The sequence below is a fragment of the Schistocerca cancellata genome, chromosome 6 (assembly GCF_023864275.1).
Source record: "Schistocerca cancellata isolate TAMUIC-IGC-003103 chromosome 6, iqSchCanc2.1, whole genome shotgun sequence".
NCBI classification, from domain to species: Eukaryota; Metazoa; Arthropoda; class Insecta; order Orthoptera; family Acrididae; genus Schistocerca; species Schistocerca cancellata.
In genome coordinates, this window is record NC_064631.1 from 142,983,168 (window position 1) to 143,000,026 (window position 16,859).

Here is a 16,859-nt window from a genome sequence, read left to right on the forward strand (position 1 = left end):
TGGAATTATTATATTATTCTTGAAGTCTGATGGTATTTTGCTTGTCTCATACATCTTGCTCACCAGATGGTAGAGTTTTGTCAGGACTGGCTCTCCCAAGCCCGTCAATAGTTCTAATGGAATGTCGTCTACTCCTGGGGCCTTGTTTCGACTCAGGTCTTTCAGTGCTCTGTCAAACTCTTCACGCAGTATCGTATCTCCCATTTCATCTTCATCTACATCCTCTTCAATTTCCATAATATTGTCGTCAAGTACATTGCCCTTGTATAGACCCTCTACATACTCCCTCCACCTTTCTGCTTTTCCTTCTTTGCTTAGAACTGGGTTTCCATCTGAGCTCTTGATATTCATACAAGTGGCTCTCTTTTCTCCAAAGGTCTCTACTTTTCCTGTAGGCAGTATCTATCTTACCCCTAGTGAGATAAGACAACACATCCTTACATTTGTCTTCTAGCCATGCCTGCTTAGCCATTTTGCACTTCCTGTCGATCTCATTTTTCAGATGTTTGTATTCCTTTTTGCCTGCTTCATTTACTGCATTTTTATATTTTCTCTTTTCATAAATTAAATTCAATATTTCTTCTGTTACCCAAGGATTTCTACTAGCCCTCGTCTTTTTACCTACTTGATCCTCTGCTGCCTTCACTACTTCATCCCTCAGAGCTACCCATTCTTCTTCTACTGTATTTCTTTGCCCCATTCCTGTCAATTGTTCCCTTATGCTCTCCCTGAAACTCTGTACAACCTCTGGTTTAGTCAGTTTATCCAGGTCCCATCTCCTTAAATTCCCACCTTTCTGCAGTCTGTATCCTTGATCAATATATAGATGATATTATTATGGCATAATTAGAATCAAATCCAAATCTGAAAGCAGGGTTATCAGTGAAGTCCAACACTTGGCACTGTGAGCATGATCATTACGAACATGAATATGCAACTAGAACTGACGTCCTGGGCAGAGCATGCTGCTATTCGAGCAAAATCAAGTATTCCAGAATATACAAACATAAAAAATTTCAAGAACTTTCCAGAAATGATCCAGAAATAACCAATAATTTCAGGTGGTTTGGTTTGAACTGGCAACATGGCAGCACATCAGCAAGCAATGCTAGTTCTCAAGTCACACTGCATGTGGCATAGCTCACACAATTGCTTCCATTCTTGGAGAAACAGCATCACTGTTTCAGAAGCTGTTATTGGAATCAGCTGCAGCATCCTGATCTGTATCCTGTCAATGGTCCTGTTATGGAAGCACTGGTAGATCTTTGTATTTTGATCGCATTGTCATATCCCCTGCACTATGATAAGTGTTGAAAGTAAGCCCCACCCATTGAAGATTCACAGTTGTTGAGTGAGTCTTCAGTTTCCCTTCGTGAAAGTGCGTGTCAGGACTGCAGGAAGGCTTCATATGGAGAACATGGACAAGACCTCTACACTTTCATCTTCTTGATGAAGGGTCATAATCCTCAACTTCTTATGTGACATCTGACAAAGGATTCAGTATGGCCCAAAGTACATCTTTAGTAACTTTTCCATTAATGCCACTTTCCGCACAGGTATAAGAATCCGGTGCTTTTGGTCTTTCTCCTGGGCATCAAGGGTCTGTATCCTTTGTCATTTCAGCTTTGTGACTGTTAAGCAGAAAGAATGATGCAAAGGCTATTGTGTCTTACTTTCCTTTGTTATTTGTGAACATCATGACAGGCAGTATTTTACCCCAATCTCTCCATTCAACATCAACATACATCGAGAGCATATCTGTCAAAGTCTTATTAAAATGTTCTGTGAGACCATTTGTTTGTGTATGGTAGGCAGTTATCATTCGATGCTCGATATTGCAACATGAAATTATCTTTGATACAGGTTCATACTGGAAAACTTTCTCACGTCTAGAGATCATTACACAGGGTGTTCTGTGCTTCCAAATGATGCCTTCTACCAGAAACCTTGCAGTTTGTGGAGATTCAGCAGTTGGCATAGCTCTGGAGGCAGCACAGAGGTGAGGAAGTTGGTGCAGACTATTATCCATTGATTCCCGTTTGTCAACTTTGGGTACCTTCCCAAGAGGTGGATTCCATTTCAGTGAATTGATGATGCTGCTAGTAGGATCAGTACCATCCCAGTAGCTATTGCAGCACAAGCTTCCATCACTGACATATCTCATGGTGGCTCACATAGTGTCTTACAGATTGGTAAAGATCTGCAGAATGCCAGCCAACGGCACAACCGCTATGCTGCACTGCGTGCAGTACCATTCGCAGCGACATGTATTGCATCTGTAAATCTTAACAATGAGACATAAACTACAGTTCATTGTGTATTAGATAGTTCTCATTGTTTTCTCTGCACTTTTCAAATATTCTGAAATGAGTTTCTGCATTCCTTTAAGTTATTGTTATTGCTGCTGCTGCTGCTGCTGCTGTTGTTTTCAGCCTGAGGACTGGTAAGCTGCATTTCTCCATGCTAGTCATCTTGTGCAATTTTCTTCATCTATGCATAACTATTTCAATCTAAATTCACATGAACCTGCTTGCTCTAGTCAAACCTTGGTCTCCATGTAAAATATTTACTCCCACTCCCCCACACTACTCTTCATCACCAAATTAACTTCTAGTTAATGTCTCATTTGTTCTATCAACCAATCCTTTCTTTTGATTGAGTTGTGCCATAAAACTCTTTTCTCCACAATTCAATTCAGTATCATTCGTTAGTTGTTCATTCTACCCTTGTAATCTTCAGCATTCTCTTGTAGCATAACATTTCAAAAGCTGCTGTTCTCTATTCTCTTGTATGTAGGCCTGCTGTTTATCATCCATACTTCTCTGCCACATAAGGGTACACTCAAGACAAATACTTTTGGAGAAGACTTGCTAACACTTAAATTTATATTCAGAGTTAAAATATTTCTCTTTTTCAGAAGCACATTTCTTCTTTTTTCCAGTCTGCATTTTATATCTTCTCTACTTCAGCCATTGTCGATTGGCTTCCCTACCAAATAGCAAAACTCGTCGACTACTATTTGTATCTCATTTCCTAATCTAATTCCCTCGGCATCACCTGATATGATTAGATTACATTCCATAATTCTTGTTTTAGTTTTGTTGATTTCATCTTGTTATATCTTTTTCAAGACAATTCCCATTGAATTCAACTTATTCCACTAGCAGACTGCATGACACTGATTGGTAATAAAATTTAGGAAAACATCACAACTTTATTCCAGTGTGCTCTTATCTCGAATTATTTTATGTTTAACAAGAATTGTTTCGAACAGACTGACAGGACCTCTGTTGGAAGCCCTCTCTCTTCCTAGGTGGCCAGTTGTTTTCTGGAGGATTTTGAGGAAAGAGTTCTGGAATCAGCAGCCTTTAAACCAAATGTTTATGGAGGTATTTTGATTCTTTCAGACTGTGGCCCCAAGGATAGGAAAAAATAATGGATTTTTTGGATATCTCCACTTCATTCGTAATAACAGCCAGTTTACCATGAAAACAGGAAGGTATGGTTTTATTCTGTTCTCGGATGTTCTATTTAGACAGAATAATGATTGCTCTCGTGGTCTTCTATTTAGTGTAAGGCAACTCACACCAAATATTTACAGCCTTGGAATTGTCATTATCTGTCACAGTGTGAGTGTATACTTAAGACTCTTGCACTTAGGCACATAAAGTTTCCAATTCTGAGGATTTGCATAAGGATCTCGCTCATCAAAGAGCAGCCTTCATGGAATGTGGATAAAAAAAAACTGCAATCAGACTAGATTGTGTCAAATGAAATTTGTGACTGGATTAAGAATTTTTTTCGTAGAGAGGGTGCAGCGTGTCATCTTGTATGGAGAGTCATTGTCAGATGTAGAAATAACTTTGGATATGGCCCACGGATGTTGGGACCCTTGCTGCTGGTGTTGTACGTTAATGACCTTGAGGACAATATTAATAGTAATCTCAGAGTTTTTGCAGATGACAGTTTTCTATAGTGAAGTACTGTCTGAAAGAAACTGCATAAATATTCGGTCAGATCTTGATAAGATCTCAAAGTGGTGCAAAGATTGGCAACCTGCTATAATGTTCAGAAATGTAAAATTATTCACTTCACAAAACTAATAAATGTAGAATCCTATGATTATAATGTCAGTGAGTCACAGCTGGTATTGGCCAACTCCTACAAATACTTGGGTGTAACACTTCATAGGGAGGTGAAATGGAATGATCACATAGGTTTGGTCGTGGATAAAGCAGATGGTAGGCATCAGTTTATTGATAGCACATTGCGAAAATGCCATCAGTCTACAAAGGAGATTGCATACAAATCACTCGTTTGACAAAACTGGAGTATTGCTGATGTGTGTAGGGCCCGTAGCAAATAGGACTAACAGGTGATACTGTACATATATGGAGAAGGGCATCACATATGGTCACAGGTTTATTTGACCCATGGGACAGTGTCACAGAGATGCTGAAGAAACTGAAGTAGCAGATTCTGGAAAATAGATATAAACTCTCCCAAGAAAGCCTACAGACAAAGTTTCAGGAACCGGCTGTAAATGGCAGTTCCTGGAATATACTCACATAGGGATCATGAACCCACTCCCTCCCCTTCTAAGACACCAGACCTTCTTGAATCATCGGAAGATGCTTTGTTATTGGAGAAGGTTGAAGTATGTAAAATACTCTGCCAGTGTGACACGGCTGATGTAGATAAGACCACACACTCCATGGAAGAACACTGTGTAAAACATTAACGCTGCACTTGCCTTTTGCAGTTCATCAAGTCTTTCGTCACTGCACATTGTTTATCCACCAATCGTTCAACAAAATGCGGTAATAAAACAATTTTGAACACTGATAATTCATTTTGATTTCCTTCATTAGCATCTAAGGAGATATGCATGGCAGAAACCTTATTAAATGGAAGACTGACTGTCATCTGGATAACGCAAGAAATCCCATTATTTCCACGACTTACTCCCAGTGAAGACAACAGACCATGCCAAGGGCCATGGTGAGTGGCAACCCACTGAACATCAGAGTTTTGCGCTTCCACCATCAAGGATGCTCCTTGCTGGCAGTGTAGTTGGACTTGCAATTACAATTGTGACACACATGTGCTAATAAATTGTGCGACATCGGTAGCTGATGTCTTTTACGGCTCACCTCAAGATGTATGTCATGTGCCCAGATGGAATATTGTGTGTCGCAGTAAATGATAAATGGCTCAATTTCTCAATCATCATTGAGTATTCAGTATGATGGAAAAATTTCAATATTCACATGATAATTCCATATAAACAGCTTGTGAGGAGTTTTGATAAGTAACAGAAAAGTGTAGACACATGTCTCAAGGTTCATCAGAACCATTTCTGCCTCCTAGGTGGCTCACCACTTTTCAGCGGGTTCGTGCTTAGCTACCAGGGTCCCCAGCCTTTGCAGTCTCTTTTCCCTTCTGTGCTGCATGTCTATCCTCTTGCTATTCCTTTTCCCCCTCCCTTGGGGAACATGTCTGGGGCATGTTTGGGAATGTGTTCCACATTTTCAGTAGCTGACATAAGAACAGTCTCACCACTGTTTTTCATTCTTTTTTTCCTTTCTTCATTCATCTTCTACATCTACATCTACATCTACATTTATACTCCGCAAGCCACCCAACGGTGTGTGGCGGAGGGCACTTTACGTGCCACTGTCATTATCTCCCTTTCCTGTTCCAGTCGCGTATGGTTCGCGGGAAGAACGACTGTCTGAAAGCCTCTGTGCGCGCTCTAATCTCTCTAATTTTACATTCGTGATCTCCTCGGGAGGTATAAGTAGGGGGAAGCAATATATTCGATACCTCATCCAGAAACGCACCCTCTCGAAACCTGGCGAGCAAGCTACACCGCGATGCAGAGTGCCTCTCTTGCAGAGTCTGCCACTTGAGTTTGTTAAACATCTCCGTAACGCTATCACGGTTACCAAATAACCCTGTGATGAAACGCGCCGCTCTTCTTTGGATCTTCTCTATCTCCTCCGTCAACCCGATCTGGTACGGATCCCACACTGATGAGCAATACTCAAGTATAGGTCGAACGAGTGTTTTGTAAGCCACCTCCTTTGTTGATGGACTTCATTTTCTAAGGACTCTCCCAATGAATCTCAACCTGGTACCCGCCTTACCAACAATTAATTTTATATGATCATTCCACTTCAAATCGTTCCGCACGCATACTCCCAGATATTTTACAGAAGTAACTGCTACCAGTGTTTGTTCCACTATCATATAATCATACAATAAAGGATCCTTCTTTCTATGTATTCGCAATACATTACATTTGTCTATGTTAAGGGTCAGTTGCCACTCCCTGCACCAAGTGCCTATCCGCTGCAGATCTTCCTGCATTTCGCTACAATTTTCTAATGCTGCAACTTCTCTGTATACTACAGCATCATCCGCGAAAAGCCGCATGGAACTTCCGACACTATCTACTAGGTCATTTATATATATTGTGAAAAGCAATGGTCCCATAACACTCCCCTGTGGCACGCCAGAGGTTACTTTAATGTCTGTAGACGTCTCTCCGTTGATAACAACATGCTGTGTTCTGTTTGCTAAAAGCTCTTCAATCCAGCCACACAGCTGGTCTGATATTCCGTAGGCTCTTACTTTGTTTATCAGGCGACAGTGCGGAACTGTATCGAACGCCTTCCGGAAGTCAAGAAAAATAGCATCTACCTGGGAGCCTGTATCTAATATTTTCTGGGTCTCATGAACAAATAAAGCGAGTTGGGTTTCACACGATCGCTGTTTCCGGAATCCATGTTGATTCCTACATAGTAGATTCTGAGTTTCCAAAAATGACATGATACTCGAGCAAAACACATGTTCTAAAATTCTACAACAGATCGACGTCAGAGATGTAGGTCTATAGTTTTGCGCATCTGCTTGACGATCCTTCTTGAAGACTGGGACTACCTGTGCTCTTTTCCAATCATTTGGAACCTTCTGTTCCTCTAGAGACTTGCGGTACACGGCTGTTAGCTACATTACCATCACCATCACAAGTACCAGTCATACCATGTTCTGTGCCATGAACAGTGGGCCCTCCAGGCCTCCAGAATACATCCGTAGCTGTTAGCTACATTACCATCGCCATCACAAGTACCAGTCATACCATGTTCTGTGCCATGAACAGTGGGCCCTCCAGGCCTCCAGAATACATCCGCCCCCTTGGTCGTAGCCCCCCCCCCCCCCCAAACGCAGGGGATATCAGTCCCCTCCCTCCAACCAGAGAAGCAACAGCCTCCTCTGGCTCCTCTCGTGTGGAAGGGGTACCTTTGGACCCTCTCTCCCAAGGTATCCACTAATGCCACCGTGGACACTCGCCAGTGGCTAAAGGAGCCAAAACCTGCTGGATGAAGAGCATCACGGTATTCCTCCATGCCTGAAGCTACTTCAGATAAGGCCTCACATTAAGCCCTTAAAGAGAAGTGAGAGGTTATGCAAACAAAGAAGTCTGCCAAGAAAAAGGCCCCTCTGGTGGCCCCAACACCACCACCCCCTGACAATTCTGCACCTATGGATGAGGTGGAGATCTCAGCATCCCCTGAGGATCTTGATCTGACTGATGCCTCGTCCACAGTAGTAATGGATGAAAATACTCAACCTGTGGCAGCAGGTGACCCTGAGGCATAACCTCCCTCCTTGCATGCTTCATGCCCTCTCAGCCTCATGATAACGTCATCGTCCAGGGGAATTTCTGCAGTTTTTTCCACCACCTGGCTGACCTACAGCAACTGTTAAGCTTTACACCTGCTTTCTGCATTGCCCTCCAGAAAACCTGGTTCCTATCAATGTGGACCCTTGCCCTTCGTGGCTATAGGGGATATTACAAGAACCATAGCGACTGTAGTAGAGTGTCAGATGGGGTTTGTGTCTATGTCCTGCCACCAGTTGGAAGGAGCGCACCATCAGAGATGCTGGTAATCACGGGGGATTTTCTCACAATGAGCCAATCATCATCTTTGCAGTCAACATCTAGCAGAGGTAAACCGAATGAAGCTCCCAATTCAAAGAGCCTCCCAGCTGCACCACAGTTCCACATGGTTTCACATGCTGAAAACGGTCAGCCCCTTGCGACGGTAAATTTGTTTGTTGTTCAGAAAGGTGTCGTTGCAGTTGCCAGCCCTGTGAAATCCTTCTCTAATTTACACAATGGCACTTTGCTTTTGGAGACTACTGCTGATTCTCAAGCACAATGTCTGCTTGTCACGTCACTTCTCCATGGGTATCCTATTCTTGTTGAGGCCCATAGAACTTTGAATTCTTCCTGTGGTGTCATTTTCACTAAGCGTACCTCTCTGATCAGGATGTCATTGCCAACCATGATGGGTGATGAAAAAGGTAGATGCATCCGTAGTGCCCACACGCACTCTTTTTCTCACCTTTGATTGAGTGAAGCTTCTGTCCAAGATCAAAGGAGGCTATGAAGTTATCATAGTCCGACTGTACATTCCGAACCCAATGCACTGCTGTCATCATTTCAACCACACTCAAACGACTTGTCAACGCCCGGCCAAATGTGTAACCTGCGATAGGGATGCGCACGAGAGCAACTGTCCTCCTCCTTCTCCCCGCTGTATCAACTGTAATGGTGACCATGCCACCTCCTCTCAATATTGTCCCGTGTATGTCAATGAGTGGGCTGTCCAGGAGATCTGAGTAAAGGAAAATATGCCTTACCCAGTTGCTCGCAAGTTATTGGCTAGTTGCAAACCCCGCATTCTACCATCTGGCACTTACAGTACTGGTCTTGCTACATCTCACTGCATGAAGGACATGGCCATGCAGACCTGTGACCTCAAATTCAGCACTGTGGTTGTGAAATCGCCCAGTGTCATGGTAGCATCACCGTCTCTCTGTCCAGTTATGCAACGAGCCACCAACCATTCATCTCCCAAGGTGAAGTCACCTGCTACACCACCGGCAGGCCGGAGAGGATGGAAGGAATACTCCCACAAAGACTTCTTATGTCCCTGTCGCCAACAAACATCTGAGTCTTCGTCTGCCAACCAAAAAGGTGCCAAGAAGTGAAACAAAGGCAAATGGTCTCCCCTTCGCCGACCCGGAGATCCTCTTCAATGGTGTCGCCTGGTCAACCTCCGTGTCACCAGTGCACACAGCCATCCATTTTTCTGTCCTGGACTCCACAGCTCGACAAAGAGAGAAAGCCGACACCTCTGTAGATCTCATGGAGCAGTATCCTCCAGTCATTGCCCCCTGTAGCAGTGAATCTTTGAAGGCTGGCACTTGCCAGAAACTGAGGTGACACCCCTTCATTTTTTTTCCTCCTCCCCTTTCTTCGTCATGACTCTCCTTCATTGGAACGTACAACACCTTCGATCAAACAAAGAGAATTTACGACTACTCTCAGAATCGCAGTGTCTACTTGTTCTCTGCCTACAGGAAGCAAAATTGTGTCCTCATGACCATTTTGAGCTCTCACATTTATTCCCAGTCTGTTTTGACTTTTCCCTCAAGGACAGCTTTCCATCAAATAGGGGAGTCGTGGTGCTCATATGGGATGACAGTCATAGTCAACCCATCTCCGTGACTACCCACCTTCAAGCTGTTGCAGTTTGCCTACTCCTTTCTCACTTGACAATTTCCCTTTGCAACGTTTACATCCCTCCATCATTCACTGTCACCAGGGCAGATTTCCTCCAGCGTATTGGGCAGCTACCTCACCCCTTTCTGCTGCTCAGTGACTTTAATGTGCACCTTCCCATTTGGGGTTCTCCCAGAACCTGTCGGAGAGGTGCCCTTATGGCTGACCTTCTCAATCAACTTAACCTCCTCTGCCTTAACAAGGGAGCACACACGTTCCTTTCCGACTCCACACACACTTATTGCAATTTGGACCTATCCTCCTTCACTGCCCAACTTGCTCATTGTCTCTAGTGGTCTGTTTTCTCTGACACATACTCGAGTGTACATTTACCATGTGCTATCCGTTTGCTGACTTCTACCCCACCTCTGTGCACACCCAAATGGGAGCTTACTAAGGCTGACTAGAGGCTTTACTCCTCCCTGGCCATCTTCAGTGAACATTTCCCCAGTTGTGATGACTAGGTAGAATATCTTATAAACGTTATCCTCACCTCCGCAGAACATTACATTCCTCATACTTCCTCTTTACCATGACATGTCCCGGTACCTCGGTCGACGGAGGCATGCCGCAATGCAATTCACATGTGGAGACGTGTTCTCTGCATTTTTAACCCTCATCACATACGATGGCAAACTGCATTCATTATTAGCAGTTGTGTGCACATTGTTTTCGTATTCTCCAGGCTAGCAGAAAAGCTAGCTGAATTTCATTCAATAATTCTTTTAACAGTTCCACTCCCCCTTCCGTCATGTGGGCCAACCTCCAACGGCACTTTGGAACCAGGAGCTTTGGGACCAACGGCTCTTTCCCCAATTTCTGGCCTGACAGTAGCACATCATGTCATAGGGGACCCTATTGCTATCTCCAACACCTTGGGCCACCATTTTGCAGAGATTTCGGAACCCTGGCTTTCATTTCTCCACTGACAAAACCGGTTGTATGATATCTGATGGCACAGTTGGTGTCTTTCACCATCTTTAGATCTTAGGCCTGTTGCTCTTCCATTCATTGAAACTATGAAATTCATGGGGCTCATGCTCAATAGGAAACTTTATTGGTCCTCCCACATGTCTTACCTGGCAGCCCATTGTATGTAGTCCCTCAATGTCCTCAGTGATACTTCCTGGGGAGCAGATTGAACCACCCTCCTCCATTTGCACTGGGCCCTTGTCCATTCAAAAGTAGACCATGGATGTTTTATTTATGCATCTGCATTTCCATCCCTCTTACGCCGTCTCAATACCATCCAACATCGAGGCGCCTCTTTGGTAACTGGTGCCTTTTACACCAGCCCAGCTGAGAGTGTGTGCAGTATCACCATGCCTTCCTCCATTGGAAACAAGCAGAGGAGGCTCAGGCCATACCCTTCTCCTCTCAGAATCATGAGTGCTGCAGTGCTGCCTTCGCTATGAGGAAGCTAGATCAAGCTCTCACTTCATCCTGATCCTCTGCCCCAGGCCTAGACGATGTTCACATTCAGAACTTACAGCACCTTTTTCTTGTGGGCAAGCACTTTCTGCTTCAGACATACAACCACATCTGGGCCGAGGGCACGATTCCCAGACACTGCCGTGAACCCACTGTCATACCCGTACCTAAGCCGGTAAGGACAAACAGCTTCCTTCTAGCTGCCGCCCAATTTCTCTCACCAGCTGTGTTTGCAATACGATGGAAAGTATGATTCACACCTGGCTGGTATGGTGGCTTGAGTCTAGCAAATTTACTAACCACTGCACAGTGTAGATTTCGAGCACGCTGTTCTGCGGTTGACCATCTCATCACTTTGTCCATCCATGTCGTGAATGGTATTCTGTGGAAACCCCAGACTGTGATCGTGTTTTTTATTTGGAGAAAACCTACGACACCTGCAGGAGGATTGGTAGCCTCCATACTCTATACATGTAGGGCTTCCGTGGCTGTATGTCCCGTTTCCTTCAGGAATTTTTAAAAGAGCGAGTTTTCAAGGTACGTGTGGGTTCTGCCTTGTCTGACACCTTTATCCAGGAAAACAGTGTGCCCCAGGATTCCGTCCTGGATGTCATCCTCTTTGCTATTGCTGTTAACCCTATAATGGCTTGTCTCCTGCCGGGCATCTCCGACTCCCTTTTTGTTGATGATTTTGCCATCTATTGCAATTCTCCAAGGACTTGTCTCATTGAGAGGCAACTTCAGCGATGTCTTGATCGTCTTTCCTCATGGAGCATCGACAATGGCTTTCATTTTTCCACTGACAAAACCTTTTGTATGAATTTCTGGTGGTGCAATTGGTTTTTTCCACCATCTTTACATCTTGGGCCTGTTGCTCCTCTGTTCATTGAAACTTCGAAATTCCTGGAGTTAATGCTTGTTAGGAACCTTTCGTGGTCCTCCCATGTGTCTTATCTGGTAGCTCACTGTATGTGGTCCCTCAGTGTCCTACATGTCCTCAGTGATACTTACTGGGGAGCAGATCAAACCACCCTCCTCCATTTGCACCGATCCCTTGTCCATTTGAAACTAGACTGTGGATGTTTCGTTTGTGCTCTGCAGTTCCATCCCTCTTACGCTGTCTCAATACTATCCACCATCGAGGCACCTGCTTGGCCGTTGGCACCCTTTACATCACCACATCTGAGAGTCTGTATGCAGACACTGCCACACTACAGCTGTCCTATCGCCATGACTTTCTTCTCAGCGGATATGCACGCCATTTGCCTGCCGTGTGTGGCCACCCGTCCTATGCCTCCTTCTTCAGTGACTTCTCTGACGCCAGTATGGGGCGCATCCCTCTTCAGAGTTACATCCTGGAGTTCGCATTCGGCTCTTGCTCTGGCTGCTTAACTTCATGCTGTCTGCAACTTTCCCAGTGGGTGTGAACCCTTCACTACTTTGACTTCATATGGCAGCTCGTAATCACCTTCACCACCATTCGATTCCTAAGGACACTACTCCAACCTCACTCTATCGCCTTCAGTTTCATGACCTTCGCACGGAATTTTGCACTGGTACCTATGCGTACACTGATGGCTTTCGGACTGACCATGGTGTCGGGTGTGCCTTTGTCATTGGGCTTCTGTAGCACTGCTCAGTATTTACAGCAGAGTTCTTTGCCCTGTGTCAGTCTATGCAGTACATCCGGTGACACAGGCTTTTCAATTGTGTCATCTGCTAAGATTCTCTTGGCTCCCTTCAAAGCCTTTGGCCTTTGTGTGCTGTACGCCATCCATCCCTCAGTGCAATGGGTCCAGGGAAACTGTCACTTCTTCTCTATTGATGGAGCCACTGTGATGTTTACGTGGGTTCCTGGTCAGTCTGAGAGAAAATGAGGCCACTAACACTGCTGCCAAGGCTGCAGTCCTCATACCTCAATCCACTAGTTCTAACATTCCCTCTGATGATCTTTATGTTGCTGTCTGTCAGCAAGTGGAGTCACTTTCGCATCACCACTGGTCCTCCCTTCATGGGAACAAGTTCGATTATTAAGCCTCTCCCAGCGGCTTGGACAACCTCCTCTCAGTCCTCTCACTGTGAGATCATTATTTTAGTTAGGTTTGCGTATTGGACACTGTCTTTTTAGCCATCACCATTTAAGTGGTGCTCCCTCACCACATTGTACTCATTGCACTCAACCTTTGACGGTCTGCCATTTCCTGATGGAATGACCAGTTTTTAACCATTTATGTTCTCGTTTATGTTTTCTGTCTGAGTTATCAGCCGTTTTAATGAATGACACATGGGCTGTTGGCCATGTATTACTTTTTATTCATCTTAGCAGTGTGGTAAAGGCCATTTAATTTTTAGTTCGGGACCTCCATTTCTCTATGGCATATTTTATACTCATTTCTTCACGTCCCTGTTTTTAGCTGTCTCCTCTTCTGTCGATTGGGATTAATATGTAGTCATTTTTAATTCCTCTCTTTGTCTTCGTGTTCTACAGTTCTGAGATGGGCGCGTATGACCCTATTCGTTTATGAACCCTAAAACAAAACAAAACAGAACAGAACCATTTCTCTGTTGTTGTAGTAGATGACAAATGTACAGCACCTTCATAAATATACTAAATAATATGGAAGATTAATGGGCATCCCATTATTTGCATTGCTAATAAGCTATGTACCTTGACTGATGCCCAGGTACCTCTGTGAATGAGGTGCATTCTCTTTAGATACAAAGAGTAAGAAGAGCCACATCTTGTCAAGAAATTCACCCCCCCCCCTCCCCAAACTGGGATTAACATGGTGTATTCTGAACCTTTCTGGGTAGTTTAGGTTGAAGGAATAAACTTCGCGAATGACTGTATTGCTCCTACCAAGTATTCACCCACCAGTGTGTGAGTTGGATTTTGCTGTGACTTTATGGTTCATTTATAGTCTGGGCCCATTCTGTCACCTTGTTTTTAATCCTGAGGTAGCCACATGGTATTTTAGGTGATGTAAATCAGGTGCAACCTGAGCTTCGCATACAGTGCCTCCAGTGAAGTGATCCACTCTGCCCATGCCATTCAGAGGCTCGGTAGCAGTCAAAGCAGAATTCTTGGCCCTATATTTTCGTTGTAAAGCTGACTGTAGAGGAAACTGTCACAGTGCTACATTGTCATTATCAGTACCTTGGATATGAAAACTCACATTTTTGTGAGCTTGTGCATTACTTTTGCTAGCTTTCATAGCACTTGGTTTTAGTGTTCCTTAAAATCACACTTTTCATCTGTCTGTACTTGAAAATATTTGCAGAATTTTTTTAACAATACTTACTTTGTCTGCAGTAAGCAGTTATTAAAAGAGGGGCCTAGTTATTCTACATATTTGATATAGAATCGAACAGCCTCCACATCAAGTCCCATTGCTTTACCTTATATCTTCAGTTGTTTTTCAGTTCCATGGTCACTTACTTCTATGTCTGCCATCTTCACATCTGTGAAACTAGTCAAAAAAGGAACTATTTTATGATCTGTGTCAGTGAAAAAAATATTTTAGACAAAGGATTCTGCTTTGGTGCCACCGTAATCATTTAGTATCTGGACAGGTGACTTTATATGTATTGACTGATTTTATGTAGTACCAAAACTTTCCAGGAATTTGTTTTAAATCTGAAGATATGACCTTGCTTTCAATTTTATTAAATGCTTCATGCATAACTATCCAAATGCTTATCTCCACTTTGTTCAGCTTTTGTTTGTCAGCAAGGATTTGGTGTCATTAGGATCAGCTATGCCATTATCTCTGCTATAGTAGTAATTTTATAATAGTGCTGTTGAAGCATGACAGATCCTTCCCAACATTACCATCTTCCAGTCACAAAAGTATCTAGCATGTGGCCTACAACATTTGTTAATATCTGTCAGAGATCATGTATCATGCATCTCTCCTCACCTACTCTGAATGTTGGTTGTTGACTGCTCAGCTAATTTGTAATAATTTCCTTACCACTTGTGCTAAGCAGAAATATCTTCCTGCCTTTCTTGACTGTTCATGCTACACAATACTTTACAATACTGCCCTTAAGGTTATCTCTAGATTCACTTATCTCTGTGTTCATTGAATCAGAGAATTTTGGCATATCATTACCAGCAGATCTGATAGGTTTCTCATGGCTCACTTGTCTAATCAACTTTTCAAAATCAAATAATAGAAACTTCAGGTTGGAATATCACCAATGTAAGGAAAAGATAGATTGCTACTCACCACAAAGATGACAAGTTGAGTTGCAGACAGGCACAACAAAAACACATTAACTTGCAGCCAAAGCCTTCATTAGAAAAGAAATACAACCACACACATTTATTCACACAAGCAAGCACCTCTCTCTCTCTCACTCACACACACACACACACACACACACACACACACACACACACACACACACACACACACGACTGACTGCCATCTCCCACGGCTGCACCTCATCCTTTGTCAGGGTTTTGATTACCTAGCATCATGTCCCGAAATGATGAGATCCTTTCCACCTATCCTCAAGTGGTGTTCCGTTGCCCACCCAACCCCCACAACATATTAGTCTATCCCTATGCTACTCCCAATTCCAACCCCTTGCCACAGGGATCATATCCCTGTCCAATCCATCTCCCCCCCCCCCCCCCTCCCCCCATTTCCTATTCCAGTCCTGTCGTAAGCTTACCCTACACCATCGGAGGCTGGGCCACTTGTGAAAGCTGCCGTATTATATACCAGTTATGCTGCAACAATTGCCCAACTTTTTGAATCTTAATGATTACCAGTCATCTGTCCACCAGAATGAATACGCACCATCACACTGTGGCCAAGAGCAAAGTAGAGCACCCTGTGGCACAACATGCAGCTGACCATAACATGCTTGATTTTAATGGCTGCTTCACTATCTTAGCCAAGTGGATCCTCCCCTCCGCCACCAGCTTTTCTTAACTGCATGGATGGGATGCCTTTCAGCACATTTTCCACTCACTGAATTATTCCTACCTCAACCTATGATAACCTACAGTCCCCACACCTTTCACCCAACATTTTCCACACCCTCTGTCCTAATCACATTGTGAGGGTATGAGATTTCCCAGATGTTTTATGTCCAAAGTTTTTGAAAATAAATCATTTCATTGATTGTAGGTGAAATCTTGTACCAATTTTGAATATAAAAGAAGAAGCTTTATTAGCAGAAGATCTGTTCCTTTGTTTATATGGAAAAAATCATACAGAAGTTAAAAGTTTAACTATTTTGTAAGAAGACTTAGTAAGGAGCAAGTCTTGCTTTGAATGGTTTATTATTTTTGTCTGAGATATAGCTTTTGCCATCCCAAGAGCACTAAAGTGGTAATTGGCATCATGGCATGCAAAGTGATTGGAGACAGTGAAGAATCTTCTGCACAAACCATGATGTCAAGGAATACCAATGACTAGAACATTAAAAATGTGAATACTGATGTATGGATACTCTTGATTTTTGCTTTGAAGGTTTGGCATAATAAAAGCCTTCAAGCAAATCAGAGTTGGTGAGTTCTGGTTTTGATATAAATAGATTTCTTCTACAGATGTAAGAACAGTTTATTAATGATTCGGGGGTTCACAGACTTCTTGGAGCTGAATACCAGTGACAAAGTAATTTATAAACTAACTGAATCCTTGCAATGTCCTACCCATTTCCATCTCCCACCCTCTCTGTGTACACTCTCTGCCAACATCCATACTGTGTTTCCCCTTCCTCACTCCTCTCCTTTTCTGTTCTTCATCCCCCCCCCAAGTTTTGTGTTTGTGCT

The 16,859-nt window shown here is 43.5% G+C and overlaps 1 protein-coding gene across 3 annotated transcripts in view; it reads left to right on the top strand.

Annotated features, from left to right (window-relative positions):
• Positions 1-16,859, top strand: part of LOC126190668 (alpha-aspartyl dipeptidase) — a 51,526-nt gene that overhangs the window by 15,383 nt on the left and 19,284 nt on the right. The window lies entirely within an intron of this gene.